This window comes from Pongo pygmaeus, chromosome 19 (assembly GCF_028885625.2).
Source record: "Pongo pygmaeus isolate AG05252 chromosome 19, NHGRI_mPonPyg2-v2.0_pri, whole genome shotgun sequence".
Taxonomy (NCBI): domain Eukaryota; kingdom Metazoa; phylum Chordata; class Mammalia; order Primates; family Hominidae; genus Pongo; species Pongo pygmaeus.
Window position 1 is genome coordinate 45,405,034 of NC_072392.2, and position 22,366 is coordinate 45,427,399.

At 44.8% G+C, this 22,366-nt stretch overlaps 1 pseudogene; it reads left to right on the forward strand.

The window, feature by feature from the left end:
- The first annotated feature begins 22,061 nt into the window (after positions 1-22,061).
- On the forward strand, positions 22,062-22,185 carry LOC129018424 (U4 spliceosomal RNA; annotated as a pseudogene).
- Positions 22,186-22,366: the final 181 nt, after the last annotated feature.

Consider the following 22,366-nt stretch of genomic DNA (forward strand, 5'->3'; position numbering starts at 1 on the left):
TGGGATTACAGGCATGTGCCACCACACCCAGCTAATTTTGTATTTTTAGTAGAGACAAGGTTTCCCCATGTTGTTCAGGTTGGTTGCGAACTCCCCCCTCAGGTGATCGGCCTGCCTTGGCCTCCCAAAGTGCTGGGATTATAGGCGTGAGCCACTGCTCCTGGCCTGCTAATTTATTTTTATATTTTGCAGAGAAAGGGGTCTCCCTATTTTGCCCAGGCTGATTTTAAACTCCTTTTGTTTTTTTAGACAGGGTCTCACTGCGTCACCCGGGCTGGAGTGCAGTGGCGTGATCTGGCTCACTGCAGCCTCAACCTCTTGGGCTCAAGCAATCCTCCCACCTCAGCCTCCCAAGTAGTTAGAACTACGGACATGCACCACCACATCCAGCTAATTTTGTTTATTTTTTGTAGAGACAAAGTCTCACTGTGTTGCCCAAGCTGGTCTCCAACTCGCAACTCAAGTGATTCTCCCACCTCTTCCTCAAAGTGCTAGGATTACAGGTGTGAGCCACCTTGCCCGGCTTAGATCAGTATTTTTTTACATAGGTCTCAAGAGGAGACTATGGGCCAGCCGCGGCGGCTCACACCTGTAATCCCAGTGCTTTGGGAGGCCGAGGCGGGCAGATCACCTGAAGTCAGGAGTTCAAGACCACCCTGGCCAACATGGAGAAACCCCATCTCTACTAAAAATACAAAAATTAGCCCAGCGTAGTGGTGGGTGCCTGTAATCCCAGCTACTCAGGAGGCTGAGGCAGGGAGAATTGCTTGAACCCGGGAGGTGGAGGTTGCAGTGAGCTGAGATTACGTCACTGCACTCTAGCCTGGGAGACAAAGCAAGAAAAAAAAGAGGAGACCTATGGAGTTTTGAAATAATAAGATACTGAATAAAATGGCATTCATTGGGCAATTGTCCCTTATACAAAATGCCTAAGTAGGGTCTCTATAAAAAACTGTAATGAAAGGGGAGTGAAAACAAACCCTTTGCTTACAGTTTCAGTGGGTTTAATGAAAATTTATTTATATGGATGAGCCAGTCCACCCCACATGCAATTTGTATTTAATGTATTTGGATGTAGAGTTCTTGCAAACAAATTCAAAAACACTAGAATAGATTCATTGTGTCTCCTCTTTTCTATAGGAGAGGCAGTACAACCTAATTGTTAAATTGAGGGCATTAACATTAGACAGACCTGGTTTTGATTCTTGCTCAGCCACTTCCTAGCCCTGGGACCTTAGGCAAGTTATTCAACCTCTCTAGGCCTAGTTTTCTCATTAGTGCTGTGCAGATAACAAAAGAACCTATTTCAAAGGATTGTGTTGTAAATATTAAATGAAAAATTAAAGCATTTAGCCCTGTGCCTGGAACGCAGTCACTGACACATTCCATTGCAGAAAGACATAATAGAAACAATATAATATCAAACACTTATTATGCCAGCTACTGTGCTAAGTACTTTAAATTCATTATTTCATTTACTCCTTTGAGATAGGTATTATTTCTTATTCGCATTTCACTTGAGGAAAGGGTGGTTTAAGGAATTTCAGTAATCAGAGAACTATACAAACATCCAGTTAGCACAATCACCCTCAGGTATGCACGTGTAATTTGATGCAAACATATGCATGCATACAAATGCAAGAATATTTACATACTCATTATTGCCTGTACCATGTTTCCTGGCGCTTCCACCTGGATTCATGGTGCTGTAATAACATAGTGGCATTAGTGGAACTGGCTGGAGGAGCACTCACTCAACCAGAATGGGTGTTTTATTGGAAAGAGTGATGCATTGCAAAAGGCCCAACTCTGTCTCTACCTTGCCCTCAGACCTTGAATAAGTCATTCAACTAAATCTTTAGGCCTCAGTTTCCTCATCTGTAAAATAAGGGGGCTGGCTCAGGTCTACTCTAATCAGCTCTGAATCAAAAGCAGCCCACAATCCTGCCACCTTTTATAGGCAGTTCTATACAAACACACTCGCCCCCATGGCAACGGCCACTCAGCTCTCAGAAGCACTGGTATGCCGCTCTACTCTAGCCAACAGTACTATTTCCATCGCAAATTCCTGGGTGAATAGAGGGCTTGGATGGGGGAGGGATCTGTTCATCAGTAATCTTAAAGCCCCTGGCATTAAAAGAAAGTCTAGAATAAATTGTCTGTGGGTGGTGCATATGTGCTAAATCAGAAACAGCATCAGTATTTAATTCACAATATTATCCTTCTAGGAGGTGGAGGAGCTATCTTAGCTGAGGGGAAATTTAGAGGGTCACTTTGCCACTGAAGTGCTGAGTCAATGAGTGGAGGAAACTGTGACCCAAGTTATTTAAAATTGGGGAGGATGCCAAAAGAACATTGCCAGAGGGTGTTTAAATCAATCTGGATTTTTGAGAAGCAATTCCAGTGTTTATTTCCAAGCTACATAGATAGACTCTCTTATTATCTTATTATAGCAGACATTTATCAGAACTCCATCTTGGAAGCACAGAGGCTCTAGGGCAAAGGGACTGAGAGTAAAGATGCAAGAAAAAGAGAGCATCTTTTTTCAAAAAAAGGAGGCGATATCCTTGAGAAGGCTGCCCTATATCTGCCCTACCCTCTATTTTCAAGCCTTCACCAAGTTGTTTCTAGAGTCTGTTGCTGACAGTGGTGAAATGGTGACGATGACAATGATGAATTCATGGCAAGGATTAGCTCTTGCCTTTTCTTCCTCCACATTGCATAGATTTGAGCCAAAGGGGGCACTATTCTTTTATAATTCAGATGAAAAGGAAGTGGATGCTCACTAAGATAGAGTTGGAATTGCCTTTCTCAGAAGGCGTGGTTCCAGGAGAAATGTAATAGGCACTACACTAGGTTTCCAGCTGAGGGCAGCCGTGTTAGCCTTTGCTGACTCCTTACGGCTGCCTACTGAGAGATCTGCAGAGGAAAGGCACTGAAAAGAGGCAAACAATGCGAAGGTGGACTGGGAGTTTGGGAATTAGGCTGGTGAGAATTCCCAGAAGAAGGCTGTCTGTAGTTAGAGACAGACCTGTGTCCATGAGCTGGGGGAATCCCGGAATGAGTGGATGGTCTTTGCTGAAGATTGCAGCAAAACTTCCTGAGCTATGACGTGCAGGTCAAATCAAAGCTGGCTGCTCCTTACAAACCTGTGGAGCTGGACTTGCTTCTTTTTCCTCTTGCCACTAGAGGGTGGAATATGAAAAGAAGATTAGCACATTTTCATCCTTGCCTAGTTAGCCCTGTAGGAATTCTAAGTGTTAAAGGATAAGAAATCTTGATCTTGCTAACACATATATCTGTCCAAGCTATTTCCTGGCTTACACATGTTCAATGGCTCCCTAAAGTTTCCAGAATAAAGTCTGAGTTGATGAGAATGGCATACAAGCTCTTCCCAAATTCGCCTTGGTCTTCCCTCATAATGCTCTTTCGTCCCCTGCTCTTCATCTACAATACAAATCCTTGGGGAAGTAGTGCGGTGGAAGGAACATAGGTGTCGGAGACAACTGGAAGTCAGTTAATCATCCCAGACCACTAATTTTCCATCAGTACCACATGCAACTCACCACTAATTCCTGTCTATTCTATTTCTTAGAGAAACTCTTTGAGGGCAGGGACCATGCTCAAATTTGTATCTTTTTTTTTTTTTTTTTTTGAGACAGAGTCTTGCTCTGTCACCCAGGCTGCAATGTGCAGTGGTGCAATCTCGGCTCACTGTAACCTCCGCCTCGCGGGTTCACGCCATTCTCCTGCCTCAGCCTCCCGAGTAGCTGGGACTACAGGTTCCTGCCACCTCGCCTGGCTAATTTTTTTATTTTTAGTAGAGACGAGGTTTCACCATGTTAGCCACGATGGTCTCGATCTCCTGACCTCGTGATCCGCGCGCCTTGGCCTCCCAAAGTGCTGGGATTACAGGTGTGAGCCACCGTGCCCAGCCTCAAATTTGTATCTTTAATGCCTAGCACTCTTCATGGGAGCTCATTAAATATTTATTGTTCAAAATAATACATGAATGATTATATCCATAGCACTTTTGTCCTCCTAGTCCAAGTTAATACCATCTCTCACCTGGTCTGCAGTGGGGTCCCAAGTGGTCTCCCTACATCTCCTTTTGCTCATTACAATCCATTTTATACTCTGCAGCAAGAATGACCTTTCCCAAATGCAATTTTGCTTTAAAACCCTTCAATGGCTTCCCATTGCCCTTAAAATAAATACCGTTATATTCTGAATATGACCCACAAAGTAAATATAATTTCATTTATTAGCAGTTTGGCCACTTGCTAGTTATGTGATTATTAGAAAATTAGTAAATCTCACTGAGTTTTGTTTTCCTCATCTTAAAAATGTAAACAATAGGCCGGGCACGGTGGCTCACACCTGTAATCCCACTTTGGGAGGCTGAGGCAGGCAGATCATTTGAGGTCAGGAGTTCGAGACCAGCCTGGCCAACACGGTGAAACCCCATCTCTACTAAAAATACAGAAAATTAGCTGGGCGTGGTGACAGGCGCCTGTAATTCCAGCTACTAGGGAGGCTGATGCAGGAGAATCACTTGAACTTGGGAGACAGAGGCTGCAATGAGCTGAGATTGTGCCACTGCACTCCAGCCCGGGTGACAGAGCGAGACTACATCTCAAAAAAAAAAAAAAAAAAGGGGGCCTGGTGCAGTGGCTGGTGCCTGTAATCCTAGCACTTTGGGAGGCTAAGGCAGGTGGATCGCCTGAGCTCAGGAATTCGAGACCAGCCTGGGCAACGGGGTGAAACCCTGTCTGTACTAAAAATACAAAAAAAGAAAAAAAAATTGGCTGGGCGTGGTGGCACATGCCTGTATTCCCAGCTACTGGGGAGGCTGAGGCAGAAGAATCGCTTGAACCCAGGAGGTGGAGGTTACAGTGAGCCGAGATTGTGCCATTGCACTTCAGCCTGGGTGACAGAGCAAGACTCCATCTCAAAAAAAAATATATATATATATATGAACAATAATTATTCCTACCTCATAGAATTGTTGAGAGGATTAAATAAACTAATACATACAAAATAATGAGCATAGTGTTCTGTTCTGTGTTCAGTAAATGGTAACTACAGTTTTTAGCACCTGAATGACATAGTCCCTGTATATCTCTTGCTATTCCCCCCCATTTTCTGGCAGTCTCATTAAGTTTCTTTCAGATCCTGGAATCCCATGCTCTTTTTTTTTTTTTTTGTCCAGGCTGGAGTGCAATGGCAATGGTGCGATCTTGGCTTACTGCAACTTCCATCTCCCAGGTTCAAGTGATTCTTCTGTCTCAGCCTCCCAAGTAGCTGGGATTACAGTAGACCGCTACCACGCCCAGCTAGTTTTTTTTTTTTTTTTTTTTGAGATGGAGTTTCACTCTTGTTACCCAGGCTGGAGTGCAATGGCGCGATCTCAGCTCACTGCAACTTCTGCCTCCTGGGTTCAAGCAATTCTCCTGCCTCAGCCTCCTGAGTAGCTGGGATTACAGGCATGTGCCACCAAGCCTGCCTAATTTTTTGTTTTGTTTTGTTTTGTTTTGTTTTTTGAGACAGAGTCTCCCTCTGTCACCCAGGCTAAAGTGCAGTGGTGTGATCTTGGCTCACTGCCACCTCCGCCTCCCAGGTTCAGGCGATTCTCCTGCCTCAGCCTCCTGAGTAGCTGGGATTATAGGCACGTGCCACCACGCCCAGCTAATTTTTGTATTTTTAGTAGAAACGGGGTTTCAACATATTGGTTAGGCTGGTCTCAAACTCCTCCCCTCGTGATTCACCTGCCTCGGCCTCCCAAAGTGCTGGAATTACAGGTGTGAGCCACTGCACCCCCAGCTAACTTTTCGTATTTTTAGTAGAGACGGGGTTTCACTATGTTGGCCAGGCTGGTCTCAAACTCCTGACCTCAGGTGATCCGCCCACCTTGGCCTCCCAAAGTGCTGGGATTATAGGCGTGAGCCATGGCACCCGGCCTGCCATGCTCCTTTTTGTTCCTACTTCTCTATTTGGTCCCATGTGGACTTTCCTTCCTCTAAGAAGCCTTTCTTGACATCCCATGTCTTGTTCGGATGGCCCTGCAATCGGCTCCCATGGCATCCTAACACTCATGAAAGCATTTGTTATCTATTCCTTACATAGTGACTGACATTTAGCAATCCTTCAGTAAATATCTGTTGAATCAACTCCAGACACTGCGTTTCTCTTTCCCATGCTCTTTGCACATTTTGTTTCTTATTTCTGTTCTAGACAGAACATAATGACTGCTACATCCACATTTCCTTCCCAAGGGAAACTTTCCCACCCACAGCCTCTGTTGAAGAGACAGCCTCTAGGTAGCCATAGTCATGTCCCTTTTGCCTTAGCTGACTGGACCAGAATTGGCATCTGATGCAATGGTGGATAATCCAGGACCCGGCTAGCAATTTCCAACATATCTGGCAATTAAAAAGGAGTAGGTTGATCAGACACTCTCTCTCTTTTTAAAAACTTATTATTTTTAAAAAATATGTGAAATGGGGGTCTCACAGTTTTGCCCAGGTTGGTCTCGAACCCCTGGGCTCAAGGGATCCTCCCCACCTTGGCCTCCCAAAGTGCTGGGATTACAGATGTGAGCCACTGCGCCTGGCCCAGATTCTCTTTATTTATTTATTTTATTTTTATTTTATTTTATTTTTTTTGAGACGGAGTCTTGCTCTGACGCCCAGGCTGGAGTGCAGTGATGCAATCTCGGCTCACTGCAACCTCCGCCTCCCAAGTTCAATCGATTTTTCTGCCTCAGCCTCCTGAATAGCTGGGATTACAGGTGCATGCCACCACGCCCGGCTAATTTTTGTAGTTTTAGTAGAGACAGGGTTTCACTATGGTGGTCAGGCTGATCTCGAACTACTGACCTCGTGATCCACCCCCCCACCCTCAGCCTCCCAAAGTGCTAGGATTACAGGTGTGAGCCACCGCGTCCGGCCTATTTATTTATTTATTTATTTATTTTGAGACAGCGTTTCGCTCTTGTCACCCAGGCTGGAGTGCAATGGCACGATCTTGGCTCACTGCAACTTTGCCTCCTGGGTTCAAGCAATTCTCCTGCCTCAGCCTCCCAAGTAGATGGGATTACAGGCACCTGCCACCACAACGAGCTAATTTTTGTATTTTTAGTAGAGAGGGGGTTTCACCATGTTGGCCAGGCTGGTCTCGAAGCCCTGAGCTCAGGCAATCCCCCTGCTTTGGCCTCCCAAAGTGCTGGGATTACAGGCATGAGCCACTGCACCCAGCCTCTCTTAATGTTTAAATTTTGAGTTAGCAAAAGGAGAGAATGCAGCTTTTTTTTTTCTTTTTCTTTCTTTCTTTCTTTTTTTTTTTTTTTTTTTTGAGACAGTGTCTCACTCCACCACCCAAGCTGGAGTGCAGTGGCACAATCTTGGCTCACTACAACCTCCTCTGCCTCCCAGGTTCAAGCAATTCTCCTGCCTCAGCCTCCCATGTAGCTGGGATTACAGGCACCTGCTACCACGCCCAGCTAATTTCTGTATTTTTAGTAGAGATGGGGTTTCACCATGTTTGCCAGGCTGGTCTACGAACTCCTGACCTTAAGTGATTCACCCACCTCGGCCTCCCAAAGTGCTGGGATTACAGGCGTGAGCCACCGAACTCAGCCTGAGGATGCAGCTTCAAATGATAAGAACAAAAGCTGAAATGATACCTAAAGAAAAGCTATTAATATTAAGATAAATTCAGAGCCATGAGGAATCAAGGAAACCTACAAGGAAATAGAAACTATGAGGTAGAGAACATTCATCTGAAAGGAAGAATAAAGAATCAATCAGTACTGGTGGAAGAGGCCTTGACAGGAGGAAATAGCTAAGTCATGCTAATGAGTGAACATCAGAGTGAAAATATTAAAAATGCCATCTCTTGCTCTTCTGGGCTCTTAGTTTTCCTGAGTTTCTGTGACATAGATCCTTAAAATAAAATTGTTGAACTAAATGGAGCAAGTTATTATTTGCAACCCAGAGTTCCTAACTGATATACCGTTTCTCTGTTTTGGGAAAACCCAGCCATCCTTTAAGGGGAAATTTCTGGCTCTCTCCTCTGTTTTCTCTCTTTATTTAGAGAAGCACTTATCACACTACCTACATATTGATTTGTCTCTCTCTACCCAGAGAATATCAGACTGTGAACTCTTTGAGGACAGGTTACCTTGTCTGTGTTTCCCAGCAGCATACTGTGTCTAGTAGTAAATTTGATATACAAAAGATGCTTAGCATATAAAACCAGCTACTGTTCTAAGCACTTTATAGATTTGAATTTATTTAATCTTCCCCCAAATCCTCTGAAGTAGATACTCGTATTTTCCTCATTTTACAGATGGGGAAAGTGAGGCACAGAGAAAGGCTTACGAAAAGTTGCAAAGTAGAAGATTCAATCCAGGAAATTTGGCTCCAGAGTCCCAGAGCTTAACTACTATACTATACAGCCTGAACTAAAGGGGAATGAGGACAGTGAATACTAGTTAATATGAATATTTGAGCACTTATCTAAAAGAACTTTCACACATATTATATGAGGCCATCAAGAGTCTCCTCGTTGTGGGAAACTAGCCAGAAGTTCTATCCCTGAAATACCAAATACCCAGATTCTTCCTATAGGCACAGGAAAATGAAAATCAGTAAAGGGCACATGCAGACTTATTTTGTAAAAAATTCCACGGACACCTGGTAGGTAGGTTTGATTTATAGGCTAATGTCTAAAGAAAGAATTGTATTAGAGTATGAAAACCTTTCATATGGGGCAAAGCAGCTACTTTCTCAGCTATTCCAAGAACTGTGAGTCTCTCCCTAAAGCCAACAATTGAGGGTGTGTATGTGGGGTGGTAGGGAGGGTGGATATAGTGGTGATTCCCTAGTGTATTATTGTTTTTAAAGGAGTCTGGCTTTAGGGAGCTCTTGCAGATGCCTTTATTGGCAGTGTCAACCGTTTCTTTTGAGTTGCCATGGCACCCAAAAGACAAAGTTGGGGGGCTGTCTATTAGTGAATGATTAGGAGCCAAATAAAAAGGAAAGTTCTTTGAGGGAAGGCTGGGGTTGTTTGGGGAGTGGGGTGGAGCTGGGTGTTTAAGTATTGGTATAGGGTTAATCCAGACAACTCTTGGCATGACCCATACACAAGCAACAAAGACCAGAACAAACAGGAAGGCTGCCTAGGAGCTTTCTAGCATGGTTTCTTCTTCCTAATTGCCTATGTCTAAGAGAGATCTCAGTAAGTGACCAGAGGAGAGGTCTGAAGCTAGCAACTGTTCAGCACTGAAAATGTTAAGTATTAATGGTGCCCTGTAGGGACGAAAAGAGTCTTTGGGCTCCTCAGAAAGTGAGGGAACAGCAGGAGCTGCCTGTACCTATATAAAATTCACCAGAGAGGTGAGTGAGATTTCTGTTTGGGATGAATTCCTGGTGACACAGCCATATGGTTTTTACTGACTGCCATCCTCCAGACAGTATACTCTTTTTGGGGAGCAGCTAAAGTATATAGAAGATTGTGCTTTCCTCACTGTCATCTTTAATCCCTCCCCCATCATTAGCTGGAACTCTTAAATGAAGACTCAAGTGCCCCAATCCATCCTTCCAGCCTGAATTCCTGCCCAAGATCAAGGGTCCTCCTTCCCTTTCCCCAAGCCACTTCCCCGCATCTCTGATTTTCTCCCTAGAGTAGGAGGCTCCAGGGGACCACAGCTGACTCTGCCAGGCACAGAGGGTTGAGTCATTCTGCAGGCGTCAGAGCTGTTAGCAACAGCTCTGCTGATCTGTATGCAGCTCCAACTCCCTCTCCCGTTCAGAGTTTTGGAGCCGTCTTGTTCAAAAGTAAAGAACAGAACACAGATGGCTGGTAACAGGATCCCACAGGGGCCTCCTTTCCCACTGAGCCCATCCTGCTAATCCTTTTACAGAAGACAAAATAAATGGTGAGTGGAGAGAGAGGAAAAAAAAAAAGAGTATCGGCTTCTGCACTGTTCTGTGGGTCCTGGTGGAAGGTCTCTGGTAACAAGCCCAAGCTACTCACTAAATTTCCCAGGCATACTCCCTTCCTGATCCATCTTTCTCTTCATCCACTTCATTTCCCTTCCAATTTCCCATTCTCCAACCCAGTTTCCTTTTCTCTGTAGTATCTTTTAATCTGATGGAGTATTTTGCCCAAATGCCTTCTATTGGTGCCAGGCAATTCTAATCCTTATGTGTATAGGACAATCAAAAGTACTAGGAGTTCTTGGCTGGGCGCGGTGGCTCACGCCTGTAATCCCAGCACTTTGGGAGGCCGAGGTGGGCAGATCACGAAGATCAGGAAATCGAGACCATGCTGGCTAACACGGTGAAACCCCGTCTCTACTAAAAACACAAAAAATTATCCGGGCGTGGTGCTGGGCGCCTGTAGTCCCAGCTACTCGTGAGGCTGAGGCAGGAGAATGGCTTGAACCCGGGAGGCGGAGCTTGCAGTGAGCCGAGATAGCGCCACTGCACTCCGGCCCGGGCGACAGAGCGAGACTCCGTCTCAAAAAATAAATAAATAAATAAAAACAAAAGTACTGGGAGTTCAGAGTCGCTTATTTCATCAACCTTATCTCTTGGGAGGTCCCCATAGTTCCTTCTCTTCTACTGAGGTAGCACTGTGCATTATAAAGAACACAGACTTTAGGTTGTCCTGACCTAAAAGTCTGGGAGGCTGAGGCGGACTAAAAGTCCCAAAGGACTTTTAGGTCCTGACCTAAAAGTCCTTTGGGAGGCTGAGGCGGGCAGATCACGAGGTCAGGAGATGGAGACCATCCTGGATAACACGGTGAAACCCCGTCTCTACTAAAAAGACAAAAACAAAATTAGCCGGGCATGGTGGCGGGCGCCTGTAGTCCCAGCTACTCGGGAGGCTGAGGCAGGAGAATGGCATGAACCCGGGAGGCGGAGCTTACAGTGAGCCGAGATTGCGCCACTGCACTCCAGCCTGGGCGTCAGAGTGAGACTCCGTCTCAAAAAAAAAAAAAAAAAAGTACATAAATAAATAAAAAGTTAAAAATTCTGCTCTGCCATTTATAAAGATGTGAGCTTGGGCAATTTACTTAAACTCTCTGAACTCCAGGTATGGCATCTGATGATATCTATAGTAGCATCTACTTTGCCAGTTGGCTTACAGATTAGATAGAGGTAAAACATACTATCTGGAATATAATAGGTCTCCAGTAAATATTAATTCTCTCTCTATCCCCCTGTCGCTGTAAGTGCCAGGTCCCTGTTTTCAAGAACTGAAAAAAAAAATCTCCCACTGAGAAAGCATTCACGCTCAATTGCTGCTGATACAATTGAGGTAAAAGAGTGGGAAGTGTGGGTGAGTTTTGCAAGACTAGAAGTCTTTGTAGAAACTAGCATGTGAATACACTAATGTTGGTTTTCCCCAATATAGGGATTCTTGGTGAAGAGTGCTGGTTTCCTCATGTTGGTGCTGCAGCATGGTTGATACTAATTTATTTTCCTTAGAAAATAAGATGCTGAGGCCGGGCACGGTGGCTCACACCTGTAATCCTAGCACTTTGGAAGGCCGAGGCAGGTGGATTGCCTGAGCTCAGGAATTCTGGACCAGCCTGGGCAACACAGTGAAACCCCGTCTCTACAAAAATACAAAAAAAAAAAAAAAAGAAAAGAAAGAAAAATTAGCCGGGTGTGGTGGCAGGCACCTGTAATCCCAGCTACTCGGGAGGCTGAGACAAGAGAATTGCTTGAACCTGGGAGGCGGCGGTTGCGGTGAGCTGAGATCGTGCCATTGCACTCCAGCCTGGGCGACAGAGTGAGAGACTCCATCTCAAAAAAAAAAAAAAAAAGAAAAGAAAAGACGATGCTGGTTTGCTGATTTTGTGGCTTTAGGTAAGTTCTTATCCCTCTCTGGGCTTCACTAGAACAAAAGATCACTGCTCCTCTTCACTCCAGGAAATTAGGAGGATTCATTGAAGTTTGTGTAAACTCCAGGTGAAAAGTTAAGTACAGGATGGTATTATCCTTGGCACTGAGAATCCCGGAAGTGTTTTTGCACAATCAGGTCAAATGCCATTGTTCAGTTTATGTGATTACCAAACACTCAGCTGACACAGAGTTATGGTTTGACATGGTTCCTTTGTTCCGGATAATAAACATGTGTAATGTCAATTATACTAATGTGTTTTGTTCTAGTCGAAACAAGAAGGAGGCTGGTGATGAGGCTGGGACTTCATACTTCATTCTCTCTGACCAGGCGCACTCTGACAACACGTTTTTCCTGTCTCTCTTTGTAACTGGTAATTAGGTTCTCAGCTGAGCTGTTCGGAATCTTGATAGGTTTCCCAGGCAGTCACCATCTGACAATTTACAACTTTGGGCTTTTCACAACTGGCGTGTTCCCTTCCAGGGAACGAAAGTTTCTCAATCCTATGTTCCTCCTATCATTCAAAGAGTCTGATCTGAGAGAAATGCTAGCTTTCTCAATGCATTATCTAATTCCAAAGCAGACTGTTGGGTCTCTTAGCAGTGATGGGGAAAATCTCTGTGTTCATGTGTGTCCTGAGCAATAAGGGCTGCTCCTATGGTGTGATAATGGAGTGAAAGTCATCAAAGCCAGAAGTGGCACAGCAGTATGGGAATTTAACATAGCCTTTCAAAAGGAGAGGAAATAATAGTAAAAATTAGTGCAGTTGCTTTTTCTTTCTCTTTAAAAATAGATCACGAGGTCAGGAGAGTGAGACTAATCCTGGCCAACATGGTGAAACCCTGTCTCTACTAAAATACAAAAAATTAGCCAGGTGTGGTGGCGTGCACCTGTAGTCCCAGCTACTCAGGAGGCTGAGGCAGGGGAATCGCTTGAACGCGGGTGGCAGAGATTGCAGTGAGCTGAGATCATGCCACTGCACTCCAGCCTGGCAACAGAGCAAGACTGTCTCAAAAAATAAAAATAAAAAAATAGAGACGGGGGCCGGCCACAATGGCTCATGCCTAGCATTTTGGGAGGCCAAGGTGGGCAGATGACCTGAAGTCAGGAGTTCAAGACCAACCTGGCCAACATGGTGAAACCCTGTCTCTACTAAAAAAATACAAAAATTAGCCAGGCACAATGGCGCCCACCTGTAATCCCAGCTACTCGGGAGGCTGATGTAAGAGAATGGTTGAAACTGGGAGGCGGAGGTTGCAGTGAGCCAAGATCGTGCCATTGCACTCCAGCCTAGGTGACAAGAGTGAAACTCCATCTCAAAAAAAACCAAAAAAACAAAGAAAACAATTTTTTTAATTTGTAAAAGTGTGATAATGATATTGTGGTTATGTTACAATAAAGGTCTTTGTTACAGATACATACTGAAGTATATACAGGTGAAATGTTATGATGATTTACAAGAGGTTTATTTAAAAATACTCCAGGGGCCTGGGTGAGGTGGCTCACACCTGTAATCCCAGCATTTTGGGAGGCCGAGGCAATGGATCACAAGGTCAGGAGTTCGAGACCAGCCTGGCCAAGATGGTGAAACCCTGTCTCTACAAAAAATACAAAAAAATTAGCTGAGCATGCTCTACTAAAAACACAAAAAAATTAGCTGGTGTGGTGGCACATGCCTATAATCCCAGCTACTCAGGAGGCCGAAGCAGGAAAATCTCTTGAACCTGGGAGACAGAGGTTGCAATGAGCCGAGATTGTGCCACTGCACTCCAGCCTGGGTGACAAAGTGAGCCTCTGTCTCGAAAAAATAAATAAATAAAAATACTCCAGGGGGTGTTGAGTGGATGTGATGGCTCATGTCTGTAATGCCAGCACTTTGGGAGGACAAGACAGGAAGACTGCTTGAGTTCAGGAGTTCAAGAGCAGCCAGGGACACATAGTGAGACCCCTATCTCTACAAAAAAATTTTAAAAATTAGCTGAACATGGTGGCACACACCTGTAGTCTTAGCTATTTGGGAGGCTGATGGGGGAGGATTGCCTGAGCCCAGGAATTTGAGGCTACAGAGAACTACGATTGTGCCACTGCACTCCAGCCTCGATGATACAGCGAGACCCTGTCTCTAAAATAAATTTAAAAAATAAACAAACTCCAGCAGGGAGAATAAAGGTTTATGGGAGAAGAGGTAAAAGAGAATGATAAAGTGTTTATACTAGTTGAAGCTAGGTGATGGACACGTGGAAGTTTATTATTTATTGCACTCCTTTTGAATGTTTGAAATTTTCCATAAAAAATTTAAAAAATACTAGGGAAAGCCTGAATCTCTTTCCACTCCCAAATGTATGAAATAACTAGAAGAGAACATTCTTGCTATAACAATTTCAGGAAAAGAGATCAGGATTGGAGGGGCAACTTTTAAGGGGTAGGTGAAGGAAGAGGACCCTGCCAGGACAGAAAGGTGGAAGGAAATCTGGTTTTGAGTGGTGTTGAAAAAGCCAAGGAGGAACACAGTTTCAAGATGGAAGGAGTGTCAATGATGTCAAATATTGCAGATGACAGGAATAAAAGTATTAAATGACTTCACTAGACATTGCAACCAGGAAGTCAGTCTTGACCTTGGCAAGATCAATTTTAGTAGAGGTGGGTGGGAAGATAGATAATTTGGAATTCCAAGAAGCTTGGCTGTAGACAGGGGAGATGAAAGTAATCTTTCTTTTCTCCCCAAAGAAGAAGAAACTAGGGCATGTTTTTAATGCTGAGGGGGAGCTGCCATTTGAGAATGGTTGACAACATAGGTGAAGAGAGGAATGACCAACTCAAAGAGCAAGGACCCTTACTACAAGAGGTAGTATTGAGAACAAATCATATACACATCCCACTGAAGCAGATAGCTTCCTTTTCTGATCCTTAGAGTTAATTTTTATTTTTTATTTTCAAGACAGAGTCTCGCTCTGATGCCCAGGCTGGAGTGCTGTGAGCCACTGTGGCTGGCTGTGAGCTTTTAAAACAAACAAACAAAAAGCAGGTTTGGTGCAGGGGCTCACACTTATAATCCTAGCACTTTGGGAGGTGGAGGTGCGAGGCCTGCTTGAGGCCTGCTTGAGGCCAAGAGTTTGAGACCAACCTGGCCAATAAAGCCAGACCCTGTCTCTATTTTAATTTTTTATTTTTGGAAACAGAGTCTCGCACGGTCACCCAGGCTGGAGTGCAGTGGCATGATCTCAGCTCACTGCAACCTCTGCCTCCCGGGTTCAAGCAATTCTCCTGCCTCAGCCTCCTGAGTAGCTGGGACTAGTCGCACATCGCCACGCCCAGCTAATTTTTTTGTATTTTAGTAGAGACGTGTTTTCATTGTGTTTCCCAGGCTGGTCTCAAACTCCTGAGCTCAGGCAATCTGCTTGCTTGCCTCGGCCTCCCAAACTGCTGGGATTACAGGCGTAAGCCACCAAGCTCAGCCTTTTTTTTTTTTTTTTTTTTGAGACAGAGTCTTGCTCTGTTGCTCATCTCACTCAAACATGTCTACAGAAGGATGCCTGATAGAAGTGTGGTTTTACAGGCTGGAAAATAAAGCTGATCATGTACAGAGTTGCTTCTTGAGCTCTATATTCTCATATAATGTGATCCATTTTGTGAAAATCTTTTTAAAATGCCAATCCTTTTAAAATGCCCTGCATGTGGAGGCAGCATATTCTTCTATTTTAACCCACAAGAATAGATAAATACTGGGCCAAGGTACGCAACAGTTGGTAGAATACAATTCAATATAAGAAAGTCCTGACCTAGGCCGGGCACGGTGGCTCAAGCCTGTAATCCCAGCACTTCGGGAGGCCGAGGTGGGCGGATCACAAGGTCAGGAGATCGAGACCATCCTGGCTAACATGGTGAAACCCCGTCTCTACTAAAAATACATAAAAAAAAAAAAAAAAAAAAAAAAATTAGCCGGGTGTGGTGGCGGGCGCCTGTAGTCCCAGCTACTTGGGAGGCTGAGGCAGGAGAATGGCGTGAACCCGGGAGGCAGAGCTTGCAGTGAGCCGAGATAGCGCCACTGCACTCCAGCCTGGGCGACAGAGTGAGACTCCGCCGTCTCAAAAAAAAAGAAAGTCCTGACCTAAAAACCTTTGAGTATCAACTATCTATCAGATAAACATCTGCACCAAGCCATTAATAAGTTAAAGAAGCCACCTCAGGCTGGTCGCGGTGGCTCACGCCTGTAATCCCAGCACTTTGGGAGGCCGAGGCGGGCGGATCCCGAAGTCAGGAGATTGAGACCATCCTGGCTAATACGGTGAAACCCCGTTTCTACTAAAAATACAATAAATTGGCCAGGTGAGGTGGCAGGCACCTGTAGTCCCAGCTACTCAAGAAGCTGAGGCAGGAGAATGGCGTGAACCCAGGGGGCAGAGCTTGCAGTGAGCCGATATGGTGCCACTGCACTCTAGCCTGGGCAACACAGAGAGACTCCGTCTCAAAAAAAAATAAATAAATACACAAAATAAAGAAGCCACCTCAGAGTCCAAAATTATTCCAGCCCTGAAGAAATAAAACAGTTGATGGAAAAGTAGTACAGTACAGCAGCAGTTAAAAACATTGACTTTGGGCCAGGTGTGGTGGCTCATGCCTGTAATCCCAGCACTTTGGGAGGCCGAGGTGGGTGGATTGCAAGGTCAAGAGATCGAGACCATCCTGACCAACATGGTGAAACCCTGTCTCTACTAAAAAAAAAAAAAATACAAAAATTAGCTGGGTGTGGTGGTGCACGCCTGTAGTCCCAGCTACTCGGGAGGCTGAGGCAGGAGAATCGCTTGAACCCAGGAGGCAGAGGTTGCAGTGAGCCAAGATTGCACCACTGCAGTCCAGCCTAGAGACCGAGTGAGACTCAGTCTCAAAAACAAAAACAAATTGACTTTGGGTTGGGCATAGCAGCTCACTCCTGTAATCCCAGCTACTCAGAAGGCTGAGTTACGAGAATTGCTTGAACCCAGGAGGCAGAAGTTGCAGAGAGCTGAAATTGTGCCACTGCACTCCAGCCTGGGCGACACAGTGAGACTCCGTCTCAAAAAAAAAAAAAAAGACATTGACTTTGGAGTTCCACTTCCATCACTTACTAATGTCGGTAGCTGCCCTTACTTTGTGTCATTCTCATAACCAAGCTGAGGATTCTTTCCTTTATCTGTAAAAAGGGGTTAATATTACCTTCTTCAGAGGGTTGTGTGAAGATTAAGTAAGTAAGATTAAGTAACATGTAAGGTGCTTAGCACCATGCCTAGTCCATGGAAAATGTTTTAAAGTGTTAGCTATTACTGTGTATGTGTAAGGAGGTAAATATTCATCCCAATTCTCTGACACTACCCTCTGGCAGGCATCCATGATCAGTGCATCATGGTTGATTGTCTGGGACATCTGTGACTATAGGAAGGGTTGGGCAGCATGTTTGTGGACTGAGAGGTTTTTGGAATGTATCTTCAGGACCAGTTGGTGATTTTGTTATGCCCTTTGCTTTGGCTGACATCTGCCAGGATTTAAAAAAATCTACATGAATTCCTACCAGATTTCTGCCACACATCATATGAAACACAAACAGCTGGCAATCAAAACATAAAATAAGTTAATATTTTATTGGCTTGGGATTTTCTTTAGGCTTCCTCTTTGGACTTCTCTTTACTAAATAGGAGTAATATACTAGTGGGAAGTCTTTTGGGGCCAGGTGCAGTGATTCATGCATGTAATCCCATGACTTTGGCAAGCCAAGGCAGGAGGATCGCTTGAGGCTAGAGTTCGAGACCAGCCTGGGCAACATGGCTAGACCGTGTCTCTACAAAAAATAAAAATAAAAAAATTATCTGGGCATGGTTGTGTGTGCCTGTAAGTCCCAGCTACTTGGGAGGCTGAAGCTGGAGGATCCCTTGAGCTCAGGAGTTCAAGGCTGCAGTGAGCTATGATTACCACTGTACTTCAGCCTGAGTGACAGAGCAAGACTCTGTCTTAAAAAAAAAAAAAAAAAAAAAAAAAAAAAAAAAAGGAAGTCTTGTGGTTGAAGGTGACAATTCAAATCAGGTTTTTTTTTTTTTTTTTTTTTTTTTTTTGAGACGGAGTCTTACTCTGTCGCCAGGCTGGAGTACAGTGGCGCTATCTCGGCTCACTGCAACCTCCGCCTCTCGGGTTCAAGGAATTCTCCTGCCTCAGCTGCCTCCCAAGTAGCTGGGACTACAGGTGTGCGCCACCACGCCTGGCTAATTTTTGTATTTTTAGTAGAGACAGGGTTTCACCATGTTGGCCAGGCTGATCTCGATCTCTTGACCTCATGATCCGCCCGCCTCGGCATCCCAAAGTGCTGGGATTACAGGCGTGAGCCACTGTGCCCTGCCCAAATCAGCTTAAGGGTGGGAAAAAGGAAATATATTAGGCCCTGTAACTGAAAAATCAGTGCCGCAGGAGCTTAAAAAGTTTTGTTAAGTGTTTGACTCTGTCTCCCTTTTTTCTGTCTCTCCACACACCACACCCAGCTCCCAATCCCTGGGTATTTTTCTTTATAGATTGGGTTTTGTTATAAAGTTGAGCATCCATATTGGGGCAGGGGATACAGCTGGTGAATTGGGGACTTGGGTGCTTCCCACTGTTGCCACCTAGTTTTAATACACCTCAACACTGAATGCTGCCATGGATACTGTCTACACACAGGAAATGAATCAAGAAAATTTCTAATATCTGTTTCAATCAAATGCTTCCTTTGGCCAGGCGCAGTGGCTCATGCCTGTAATTCTAACAGTTTGGGAAGCCAAGGTGGGCAGATCACTAGAGGCCAGGAGTTCAAGACCAGCCTAGCCAACACGGCGAAACCTCTTCTCCACTAAAAATACAAAAATTAGCCCAGCATGGTGGTGCATGCCTGTAATCCCAGCTACTCAGGAGGTTGAGGCACGAGAATTGCTTGAACCCGGGAGGCAAAGGTTGTGGTGAGCTGAGATTGTGCCACTGCACTCCAGCTTGGGCAATAGAGTGAGACTCTGTATCAAAAAAAAAAAAAAAATCAAATGCTTCCTTTACTGATATGTTGTATTATACCTACTAGAGACAGTGAGTGTCTCAAAGTTCAGCTTTCAAACAACCTCTCCTACATAACCTGCTCTCTCCTACTCGCTGCGGTGACCTCTCCTACATAAACTGCTCTCTCCTACTCACTGCCCAGAAACCCCTGAAGAAGGGACAGAGGTCTGGCCCAGTTATCATATGGCACCATGTAAATGGTTATCATAAAACTTGCCCTTTATTTCTCCTCTTCATAAATTTACTCAACACAGAAATGTTAGAATATTGTAAGTGTAGAATTTGAAGGCATTTGAGACTTTGTGAGGATGAGATCAGAACTTGGAGCTTATGAACCACAGACATGCTTCTATAAGCAATTTAAGCAGGCTTCACATAGATCATACGGAGGAAAGCTTGCATCTTGGTAGTTTATTGTATGCAACAGAGGGATGCTGGATGAGGGAGATGGGGTCTGTGTGGGAGGAACTCCATAGAAAGTTTAGATTTTCATCATCCCAGTTTATGAGCCCAAAGGCAAAGCAAAACTTCTCACTCTCACAAAACAGTATATAAAATCCAAATGAACATCTCTGAGTGGTCCAGCTTGGGCTCTGGGTCATGTACCCTTCCCTGGCCCAGTTGCTTCACCAAGGGGTGAGCTATTTTGGTTGCCCATGCTGTGACGGTGTGCCCATCTGTAGCAAGAGGCCCAGAGTAACAACCCCACAAGAACTCCACAGAACAACAGACAGGAAACTTCTCTAAGAACTGTAGAGTACTTAAAAAATTTTTTGAGTAGGGTCTCACTTTGTCACCCAGGCTTGAGTGCAGTGGTGTAAACAGGGCTCACTGCAGCCTCAACTTCCCAGACTCAAGTGATCCTCCCACCTCAGCCTCCCTAGTAGCTGGGACTATAGGTGCACACCAGCACACCCAGCTAATTTTTGTAGAGATGGGGTTTCCCCATGTTGACCAGGCTGGTCTCAAACTCCTGAGCTCAAGTGATCTATCTACCTCAGCCTCCCAAAGTGCTGGGGTTGCAAGTGTGAACCACCACACCCGGCCATAGGGTACTGTTTGCCAGAAGAAGAGGGAGAAATTTGGGCCAGACAAGAACAACAGATGTTCACTACAAGTGGAATAGAACTGCTAGTGAGGCTAACTGATACATTTTTTGTGGGGATGCTAGCTAGAGTAGAATATATTAGCACTTGTGGTCAGGTGAAATAAAGCAGCTATCACCTGGATACAACAGAACTTTCATATCCAGACAGGATCTTCACCATAAGTCTGAGACATGGGTAGGGCATATTCATTTTATAGTATATACTTTTGGTAGTCAAGAGACACAGAGAAGCATAGCAGAAAACACATCATTTACATGACAGGACCGGCTATAACTCTGATATGTACATCAGTTTGGGAAGCAGGTGACTTCCAGACATTCTTAGAACCTTAGACAATCCTGAAAACATCTGACATGTGTAAGACTCCAGAAATACCCATCAGCCAGGCACATAGCGCCAAAGTGACAGTAACCTCCAGAGAACTTTAGCATGTGTGTACATCTTTTCCCAGAGTTTTCTGTCATACTAACATTTGCAGCAGCTATTCTTCCATACACTCCAGGCAAACAGCTTTCATTCACTCACTTTTCTTGACATCTCCCACACCTAACCCAATTTCTGACACATAGGAGAAAATGTCTGCAGAATTATTGAACTGATAGCAAACATTTGTTGAATGTCATTATGTACATTATGCTAAGTTTGTGGACATAGATATAAATAAGACAAACATTCATATGCTTGTGAAGATCACAGCCTGGTGGGAAAGGCCAAAAAATAAACAGTTCTGTGTGAGGACTATTTGGTTGCAAACAAAAGAGAACCAGACCCAGCTTAAGAAAAATGGGAATGTTTTAGCACACAAATGCTAAAAACTCCAGGGTCAGGACTGACTTCAGACAGAGTTAGTTCTAGGGCTTCAGTGATCTGGTTTTATCTCCAGAATGTGTTTCCCACTGGGTTGCCTTTGTTCTGGGGCTTCACAGCAAAAGGCAATAGCAATTCCAGCCCTTACATTCTCTCAAGGAAATAGAATGTAGTGGCTCTGAGAATTGCTTGAACCCGAGAGGTGGAGGTTGCAGTGAGCTGAGATCGTGACACTGCACTCCAGCCTGGGCAACAGAGCGAGACTCCATCTCAAAAAAAATAAAATAAAATAAAAGAATATAGACCGAGTACGGTGGCTCATGCCTGTTATCCCATCACTTTGGGAGGCCAAGGCGGGTGAATCACGAGATCAGGGGTTTGAGACTAGCCTGGCCAATATGGTGAAACCCCCCATCTCTACTAAAAATACAAAAATTAGCCGGGCGCAGTGACACGCGCCTGTAGTCCCAGCTACTCAGGAGGCTGAGGTAGAAGAATTGCTTGAACCCGGGAGGCAGAGATTGCAGTGAGCTGAGATTGCGCCACTGCACTCCAGCCTGGACGGCAGAGCGAGACTCTGTCTCAAAAAAAAGAAAAAAAGAAAAAAAAGAACATAGTGGTTTGGGGTGAAAGCTGAGTTTGACAACTGGCTTCACCACAAACTGGCTATAAGAACTTTGACAAGTTAATCAAAATTCTTCTCTGTGCTTCAGTGCCACTCTTTCTTTCTTTCTTTCTCTCTCTCTTTCTCTTTCTTTTTGACAGAGTCTCGTCCTGTTGGCCAGGCTGGAGTGCAGTGGCACGATCTCCTCCAACTGCAACCTCCGTCTCCTGGGCTCAAGCAATTCTCCTGCCTCAGCCTCCTGAGTAGCTGGGATTACAGGCGTGTACCACCATGCCCGGCTAATTTTTTTCACCATGTTGGCCAGGCTGGTCTCGAACTCCTGACCTCAGGTAATCCGCCCACCTCAGCCTCCCAAAGTGCTGGGATTACAGGCATGAGCCACCGCACCAGGCCTAGTTCCACCATTTCTAAATGGGAATAATAATTATACCTACCCAATATGGTTACTGTGAGGAGTAAATAAGTAGACTGTTTAGAACTCTCTCTGGCATATAATCGGCACTCAATAAGTGTTAACTATTTCACTATTTTTATTATTATCATCATCATCAAATTTCAGAAACTTTGCGCAGTGGCAGTATTGTAACCAATGAGATTTATCCGAGGTGTGATTATTGCTAATTGAAAAATCATAGGCTGGGCACGGTGGCTCACACCTGTAATCTTAGTACTTTGGGAGGCCGAAGCAGGTGGATCTTTTGAGGCCAGGAGTTCAAGACCAGCCTGGGCAACATGGTGAAACCCATCTCTACAAAAAATACAAAACTTAGCCAGCATGGTGGCATATGCCTGTAGACCCGGTTACTTGGGAGACTGAGGTAGGAGAATCGTTTGAGCCTGGGAGGCAGAGGTTGCAGTGAGCCAG